We start from the raw sequence: 9,883 nt of genomic DNA, 5'->3' as shown, positions 1-9,883 counted from the left end.
CAGCAGGGCCCCAGGCTGCTCTGTTCCCCATCTGAACCCTTCAGATTCTTTGGATCTCTTCTGAAGAATGCTGGGAGAGCTCTGGCACCAGAAAGGTATTTACTGCAAAAGCCCTGAGGGTTGTTGCTGGCTTTATGAGGTCAGCATTTGTGGAGCTGCTCTCTGTGGTTCATGTTCCAAGGACCCGTGCCTGGAGGCGGGCAGCCCAGCCCCGCTCCTTGTGACGCTCCTCATGCATTCCCAACCTGCTGCCGCCCCATTGAGAGCTGTGGTTATAAATTAACAGATGCTGCTTTTATTCCTCACCACATTTCTCCCCCAGGAAGCGTGGGAGCCTCATGAGCCACTGGACACATTTGGTGGTTTCACCAGCACAAACGGAGCCTTCTGGCACTGCATCAGTGCCACTCCTGGCTGCCTAAACCACTGCCAGGTGCCTGAGGAAGCCCAAATTCACCCAACACAGCATCAGTCTAAAAACTGTGCATGGTGCTGGGCCTGCTCCCAGCTGCTCACAGCACTGACACGGTGCTTCTGCTCCTGCTGGAAGGGGCAGGCATCCCCTGTGCACCACTGGGTTTGCTCTGAGCCTCCCAGCCCTTCCCACTGCATGCCCCCAGTGCACCATGGCAGCTCTTTGGGCACCAGCCCGATGCTCACAGGGATGCACAGGGACTCAGCCCTCACTTCGGTCCACTGCAGAAGATAAAAGGGCCACTTTGAATATAAATATGTTCGATATGTTCAAAAGCATTTTATTAAAGACAATGTATTTATACTTGGGGCAGCTTTGTTTTGATAATAAATTGTAGCAGAGGATAGGAGCCCCGGTTATTATGACTTTCTCTAAACACAGCCATCTCACAGCCCTTGCCTGCCCTTCAGCACGCCGCTGTTTGCACTGAGCGGAGCCGCAGTCACCACACACACAAATAAATCCAGTGCTTATAAAGGCTCGTGGCCCTGCGGATGAAAGGAAATACACACCCCATCTCAGAGGGACTTTATAGTGTGAAGCATCAATTCCCAGCAGTTTTGCAATTTATATGCTGCCGGGTTGAAGCCAGCTGGAGTTTTGCCCAATGTGTTTGCAGTTCACTGGCTCTGGATGTGAAGAGGCTTTAAAGAACAGAGACAAAAACTCACCCAGGAACCCTTTGTCCCCTTTTGGGCATCATTTTTTCCCATCCTGTCAAGTGAGGAGAAGGTCATTGCTCATACTGCCTCATCTCACTGCCCTGCTCCATCCCACTGCCCTGCTCCATCCCACTGCTCTGCTCCATCCCATAGCCCTGCTCCATCCCATTCCCTTCTCCATCCCATTGCCCTGCTCCATCCTATTCCCTGCTCCATCCCACTGCTCTGCTCCATCCCACTGCTCTGCTCCATTCTATTCCCTGCTCCATCTCACTGCCTTGCTGCACCCCACTGCCCTGCTCCATCCCACTGCTCTGCTCCATCCCATTGCCCTGCTCCAGCTCCAGCTCCAGCTTGCCAGGCTGTGTATCCATTCAGAGCTGCATCTTTTAGCTCAGATGTCAGTCTAAATCTTTAACTATCAAAATTTAAAGTCTTTACATTATAAGGAGCCTCTGAACTCCTGGTGTCTTGTATGTTTTTGTACCACGGAGGCGAGGAGATGCAGCTGTCTGCAGGGCGCCTCGCTGAACCCAATGAGTCGCAGTGGCTCAAGGCTGATGCCTGGCAGTGTCTGATTACAGTTAATGTGCTGTGTGCTTGAAGCAGTAAATACAGCCTTAAACAAACCCACACGACACAGAGGAGTCTCCATCTCTTGGCATTATCCAGTTGTGGCCCAGCTCCTCGTCAGGTCACACCAGGGAAGCTGAAACTCTGCTGCTGGATTTGCTTGCCTGGCCCTGGCAGCCCTCCTTCCAACAGCCCTTTGTGAGCTCCAAAATGCTTCAGATTTTATCTTCAGTGAGTGTTACTGCTGGGTACCTATGGCTGGGGGCACAGCTGGCCATTTACAAGAACCATCCATGGCCAACACTCCTGAAGCAAAAGCTTTAGCATAGAACAATTGGGCTTATCCTTTCCCAGCCCTTCATGCTGCCCTTCTGAACTGCCCCAACAGGTCACTGTGCTGGGAGCAGCACTGCCCACTGCCCTGCGTGGTGCTCTGCACAACGGCCCCCAATGGGCACTGTGCTGGGAGTGCTGCTGTGAGTGCTGGAACCCAGTAGGACAAGAATGGCAACGTAAGGTTGGCTGGGCATGGCTGGGGCTATCAGGCAAAGACTGCATATGGCAAGGACACGTTTCCTTCAAGCATTCTTCAAGGAGATGTTCCTAACTGTTAATGAAAAAGATCAACCCAAACTCAAGTTATTCCCAGTCAGCTTAACACACGTGTCATCCCATCACGAGGGGATGGGAATGTTCCAGCCACACTTCCCCAGGCCCAGGGGCTTCATCCTGTGGTCACCCACCAGAACCCTCATCCATAAGGAGGTCTCACTCTGCAGCAAAATGTATTTCTAATTCAAAAACAGCCATTCCACAGCTTCATAAACTGATCAGAAATTTAGAAGAGATAACACTGAGTCACCTTAAGGAAGTTCAATAAACTGAGTGCTATTGATTATCTTTCTTATTGAATAAATGCACAGTCCTACCCTATCTCTTCCTGATATGGATAATTAAAGCACACATTTGGTGTCTGATAACACCAATATATTTCAGTGGCTCAGCCCATGGCAGTGTCCTTTTGCCACCAGTAATGGGCACAGCTGCTGCCAAATCCATCCCCAGAATCTGTACCCAGTGTCTGAAGAGCTCAATCCCAAGCTGCATCTCCCAGGTCAACATATAATTGCTCAAGGAACAGACCCAAATATTGCCCCCTGGTGCCCGTGTGCTGGCTGTGGGCTGCAGGGGTGTCTGTGCCACCCGGCTGCGGGACATCACTTATTGGGCAGCCAGGCACCTGTCTGTCTGGGGACAGCAGAACCCACAGCGCAGTCCGTGCCAGTGGCTGAGCACAACCTCTTCTCTCTTTTTCTCCTCTTATGCTTTTCAAACCCACCTGCAAAGGCACCAAGGGCAGCTCTGGCCCCCATCCTGTGCATTCATTGACCCAGCAGCTTTATCTAATGTCCTGGAAATGAATTAGTATTGCGGCAATGTCAATAAATTAGCTTGATTACAGTAACAATGCAAAAGTTAATAATTCAGCTGATATTTTACTGGACCCATTTGCAGCTATCGATTGGCTTTATGTGGACATTATTTGCAAGCAAAGCACGTGCATGGCTGTGACAACCCGGTGCCAAAGAGCTCAGGGGAAATGACCCACAGCCATCACAAGGCCCTTGGTGTTTTGTAACGATTGCTGATGAGCCCACCAAGGCACAAGTTCCTCCTGCAGCCCTGCTCTGTGCAGCCAGGCACATCGGCAGCTTTTTGAATCACAGAACCATAGAGCCATTGAAGTTGGAAAAGCCCTCTAAGATCCCCAGCCCACCTCCCTGTGCCCACTGCCCACATCACTCACTGCCAAATCTCCACAGCTCTGAACACCCCCAGGGATGGTGACCCCCACCCCTGTGCAACTGTGCAGTGCTGAGCACCCTTTTAGAGGAGAAATGTTTCCTAATGTCCAACCCAAACATCCTAGCACAACAAAAGGCCATTGCTGTCGCTTTGCCCACAAGCCAGCACACAGCCTAATGCCCAACAGCACGGGGAAAGTCACTGGTGTGTCTGGGACATGTCATAGCCCAGAGCCCACCTGCACCAGCAGCCTCAGGGTGGTTGCACAGCCCCTGGAAGCCAGCTGCTGTCTGCTGGCTAAGCACCCAGACACGCTGGGGCATCCCATTGTCCTCCTTCTTCCTGACAAGTGATGTCCCAGGGAATGAGGGCTGTTTGCCAGAACAGGATGGTCACTGTACCACACAGCCGTAGGACCCACTATCCCCCAGCCCCCTGCCCAGGGGCTGCTCAGCTCAGCTCCCTGTGCTGGCAAAGGGTGTGAGAGGGATGGCAGCTGTGTGCCAGGCACAGCCCACCAGCACACTTGGCACCAGCCCCACATCGCAGCATCCAGAGTGCACTTGTAACACACCTGGAAACCTTATCAGTGGCACTGGGCACTTTCAGATGCTCTACAAGCTGTTTTTGCAGGTCGGTCGGGTGGTACAGGTGACACAGGAGAAAGTCTGGATGCGTCTGTAAGGTCAGGAAGGGCAGACAAACTGCAGTCAGAAGAACGATCTCTGCACATTTTCCACTGATGTCTTCTGGCCACTGGTGGGGTTTGCTTCTAATTTCATTTGTTTGTCAGCAATCTTTTCCCTTTGGAACACAGTGTCACTTTGGCAATGCTCAGAAGGATCTCTGCTGAAACACTGAAAACATTTCACAACGGAGCCTGGCGAGCTCCGCCAAATGCCTGTTGTGTAATGAGATGGGCGATTATTAATTACCATCCATGCAACATCTGTGGGAGGGATCAGCAGAGCTCTGCTCCACTGTAAGTGGTAGCACATGGCTTTAGGACCGAGGGGCCAGGTGAGATGAGCCATGTCCAGCAGCACAATGCCCGTCCCCACTGCTTCCCCACCACATTCCCATCACCACCCCACCACATCTTCACCATGTCTCCATCACATCCCCACCATGACCCTACTGTATGCCTAGCATTGTCCCCACCATGTCCCCCTGCTCCTGTGCCCAGAGCAGTGAGCTCAGCCAGGCAAGGGGCACCTTGCTATAAAACCGCAGGTGTGACTCAGTGATGCCATTTTTTCCCATTGTGAAGATCCCTGCTTCCTAGAAACCAGTGCTTTATGGTAGAAGGGAAAATAAAGCAATGACAGAAGCATAAATAGGAAAAGATCTTTCACAATGTCTGAAGAGCTGTTGCAGAGCATATAATAAAATCTGTGTGGCCAGTCCGAGCTACACTAAATGGAAATGGACGGCTATTTGCTTTCCCCCAGCCAACACTACAATACCACCTTGTGTGGGCTCTGCAGTGCTGTTTGGGCGCACAGCCCTGAGCAGACACACAGCCTCTGGCTGGGGTTCGGCAGCTCCTCATCAGCAGTACCTTGGGAGTGGTGGGGATGAAGCAGAGAGGCAGAAACCAAAGCAGAAGAAAGGCTGCGTGCGTGAGAACAGCATGAAGTAATGATGACCACAGCATTTTGGTAAGGACATGGGCAAGAACCGTGGGAATGCTGCACTGAGGGACATGGTCAGTGGGCAGAGCGGGTTGGGGTTGGACTTGGGGATCTAAGGTCTTTTCCAACCATAACACTACTATGGTGCTATGACTGCCAGTTTTTTTGCAGAACTGCAGTGACCTCGGAGCTCCAGCTTCTCTCTCCCCTTTTCCCCATCAGTTTGTAACCACACAGCTCCTCCCCACCTTCTCCCAGGGTGTAAGTGCTTCCCAAACCACTTTAGTAGCTGGCAAACACCACGGGCCATGCACAACCCCGTCAGTGACCATACAGTAATGATGCTGATATGGCAGCAGAGCCATTGCAGAATTGTGTCACCTCCAGGCACTGAAGATGAAGGCACTAAAGCAGGCTCTGCTTGTTCTGTCAGAGGTCACTGTGGTTATGTATTTCTTCCTCATGAGCTGCACCTCTTGAGCTGCCCCTCACCAGGTGGGACCCTTGGAAAGGACCCAAGTGTCTGATAGGACAGCCACACCATATGCCAACAGGCAGCATCTTCCACCTTCATTTCCTTGCTCATTCCTAAAGTCTCCACATAAACTGATGTCCCTATGGCCTTCCTGATCCTAGCCATTTCAGCCAGGAGAAATGACTTCTTCCCAGTTTTCTGCTTCATTTTCTATCCCTACAATGATCTGCCATAGAACATATGGTCCTTCCAAGCACCTTCTTCCTCCCTTTGGCACTGCAGCTGGGCTGTCACAGCACAGGACAGGACTAGCTGTGAAGGGTACATCTCAGAAGCCTGACAGCCCCACAAATCCAGCACAACAGCAATGATTTGTTCCTTTTCTGGGAAGCTTCATACAAGGAATTTGTTATCTCCATATCTCTGCTGCTCACCTGCCAGAAACAAACCCTCCCCTGCAAAAGCACAGAGCTGTGTGCAGGAAGACCACGCTGCAAGCTGCCTCCCAGCTCTGGCATGGGGATGGCAGCTGCTGCAGCCCTCAGACTCACAAGATACCAGGGGCTGTGCGAGCCCAAAGGGACATGGAACGACAGCAAGCACCGGAGGAAACTCCTGAAACATCCTGCCATAGGGCTACCATGGAAGCAATGTGCAAGCCTGGTAAGGTTTGGTGAGATTTTATGGGATCATAGAGGTTGGAAAAGCCTTCAGAGATCTCCAAGCAAACCTCCTCTGCACCCACAGCCACCTCTTCTACTGCTGGCCCAGCGCCCACCTCCTGTGCACCCGTGGTCATCTCCTCCCACTCGCAGCACCCCTCACACTGCCTTAGCCAGGGGGGCTGCAGGGGGCTTTCACAGCAGAGCAGCTGCATGTTTACTGAGTGACCAAATGCATTTAGAGGGAAATTCCAACACAGCAATGCTATTATTCTATCAGGCAATTTCTGCAGCTTAGGAGAACACAGTTACCCACCCGCTTGTTTAAAGCTACTAGTAATTCCAAAGAAAGAAAGCTAAAAGCTGCTTTTACTGTTTATTTGAAGACTGAAATTAAAGCTCTCTTGAATGCACCAAGGAAAGATTAAAAAAATATTTTCTTTTAATCTCCATTTTCAAATATAGCATTACAGTAAATATTAGCTGAAATGAGGTGGGCTGATTCATTCCCTGTGCAGAACAGAAAGGAACATCCTTCATATATACAAAGATAAAGTCTAAATATCAGGGCAAGAACGGATCGACTACCAGATTCCTTTTCTCTTTCTATTTTTATAAGCATGCTCTCAGTCTCATATCTCATATCACATTGGAGCATGTGCAGTCATTTGGGACAACGCTGCACTTCAGATATTCACAGCAGCTGAATCTCCCCTGCAAGTGCAAAAATCATCCCAAAAAATGAAAGCAAAGCTCACTTTTTCCTTCTGTCATTTGCAGTGTGCACCAGGAGGGGTCTGGCAGCCCTGCTGGCTTGAAACGTGTGAGCGAATGCCATCCTCCCTTCCTGCAGCTCTGGAGGTGGCTCTGAGGCAACACTGGGCAGCACAGCCGCGCAGCTCCAGCAGCTATTTCATAACTCTGCTTTCCTCATCCCGGGTGAGCGATGCTCCTGGTGCAAGCAAAACACAAGTGCACAGAGCAGCAGCACTCGTAACGAGATGGCGGACAGCCAGTGGCCCTTAATGAGCACATCCATCTCCATGCAGCGCACCAACGCTTGCCGATGGACCAAAGGCACGCTGCCCTTCACCACCATGAAGATATAAATAGGAGAGCAAATCTGGCCCATTAGCCTCTGACGAATGAACAGAGGAATATAGTGAAAGCAGTGGTTTGGAGAGCAGGATAATGAAAAATGATGGGGTACGGCATCATGTAATAACTGGAACAACATGGTGTGTCTTAAGTGAGTCACATAAAATGAAGCACCTCTTAAAAATCACGCCAACCTTGTTGGAAGAAGTTGACCAGGGTAGACAAAAGCCCCGGCTCCAGCGCAGGCCGCACCACACACCACATGGATTTTGGCCAAATTTTCCACTCTTTCCACAGTACATTGAGGGATTCGGGGAGGAGAGAGCAATGCAGGCTTGCGGCAATGAGAAAACCCCGATTTGGAGATAGACAGTGAATGAGTGCTGAAGACACATGGCAGTGACACTGCCCAGCATGCCCGGAGGAGGGGGTCATTGCTGGGGGCCCAGCAGCAATGTGCGCAGCAGTGCTGGTCCCAGCACAGGGCTCCAGAAAGATTGAGATCTCTGCAGAAAGGAACCTGGGCATCACCAGGCACTGCAGTGAGCATTTCTGAAGAGACAGCTAACGTGGCGCTTAGTTATTTCCATATGCTAGAAATACATGGAGAACACACTGAAAATTTATGTTGCTTGCACGAAAGACCAAGGAACATGCTGACCTGGGCTGCTAACATGGTATTCCAATGGGACAAACATGAAAGGGTCCGGAAATAAGCACCGAGATGATTAATGGGATGGAGGGCTCCAGAGACACGAGGAATGGAGGAATGTCTCCTCGGGATTACCCTGCCTTTTTAAGGAACACCAAGACTCAGGCACGGGACCAAGCCTGAGCAGTGCACTACATCCATCAACAAAGGTAGGGGATGCTCTGCCACTAAAAAAATGCAACCCGGGGATAATTTTGTGAATGCCTGACAAGACTTTTAGGGAATAGTTGCACATTTCTGTTCCCACAGAGCCCAGCCTGCCTCAGCCCTGTGCTATTGCTGCAGAACTCAACCGTGTGCTCATAAAGCTTCCAGACGAGTCTCCTGAAGTTAATGAGTGACCGTAGCACACATGGAAAACAAAGAATCCAAATACTGCTACTGGTAAATACTGGGTTGATTGCACTTCAGTCCTCTCCTGTTTTTCCACTCCTTTCACACCTGTGGTTCCAGATCTCTCTCCCAAGAGTTAAACCCTATGGCTGAGAGCGCTCTCTGAGCTCAGCAGCTCAGGGCTGTCCTGCTGCCCTGGGAGCAGTGCTGTCTCCTTCTGTCACTGATCAGAGCTCAGCACTGCCCCTCTGCTACCTGTGAGAGGCTGTAGTGCCATGAGGGGCTGTAGGGTCACCATGAGGAGATGCACGGCCGCCATGACGGGTTGCATCACCTCCAACAGGCCTCCCCTCAGCCTCCTCTCTGAGCTGAGGGCTCTCAGCTGCTCCTCACGCCTGCTGCCCTGCAGACCCTTCTCCGTCCCCACAGCCTTCCTTAGACCTTGTCTGACAGCTTCCCATCCCCCTGACATGGTGGCACCCAACCCACATCCTGCGCTGGAGGTGAAGCCGCACAGGACAACCCATCCCCCCATCCGGCAGAGCAGGGCCTGGTGCACCCCAGGGCAACGCTGCTGCCCACAGCAAGCTGTCACACTAATTAGGCATACTGAGTCTCACGCAGTTTTATTTCTCTCTTTGCACCCAGGCACTGAAGTCTTAAAAGATAGCTCGAGCAGAAGCACGTTGCCCACATCTCCATGTTGCACACGGAGGTATCGATTATTTGGCAGTTACCCGGTTGCTATGACACCAAACACCACCGATCCACCACTAAACAAGTGCTCTCCCCCATAGTTCATAAATACTAATTAGAGGAGAGCAGCTCAAAATTTTCCATTCAGAAAACATCTTCTAGTTTCTCCCCCCATACGACGCAGTCTCTCCCTATACGACACTCTTTGCTTTTTACAACTTCCCCTTTCACCTGCACCCACACTGGGGCTGGGCTGCAGGGTTCGGTGTGCTGCCTCATCCCAGGGCTGCCCTCAGCCTGGGATAAAGGAGCTGGGATGGGGCTGGAAGCACTTAACAGCATCTAGACAGAGCAAAACCCCCAGAAATCACAGTGCTGGTGCTTGGGTTAAGACACGGCTGCTGCAAATGGTACCAAAGTGGCTACACCCTCTGGTTTAGAGCTTCCCATAGGCTGTACCATCAGCTTAAAGTTAATAAACAAACACCAAAAAAAAGACTCAAGATTTGAATTTGAATTAGAGGTGGATGTGAAATTCAAGCGACTTCTGCATTGTTTTTAAGTTAAGAGGAAAGCAGGAAAAAGGCCGTTCCTAGCAGCCCGAAAAGCAGGGCTGGGAGCCTGAAAGCCTCACTGACACACAGAGCTGGAGGGATGAGGGCAGAACATGGGTTTGGGGGCTGATGCACAGCTCACCAGCACACACACACAGCAGCATGCTTCTCTTGGACGGTGAGCTCAGATCTGTCAGCACAGA

This window comes from Phasianus colchicus, chromosome 9 (assembly GCF_987193195.1).
Source record: "Phasianus colchicus chromosome 9, bPhaCol1.hap1.1, whole genome shotgun sequence".
Classification (NCBI taxonomy): Eukaryota; Metazoa; Chordata; class Aves; order Galliformes; family Phasianidae; genus Phasianus; species Phasianus colchicus.
Note: the sequence above shows the minus strand (reverse complement) of the source record.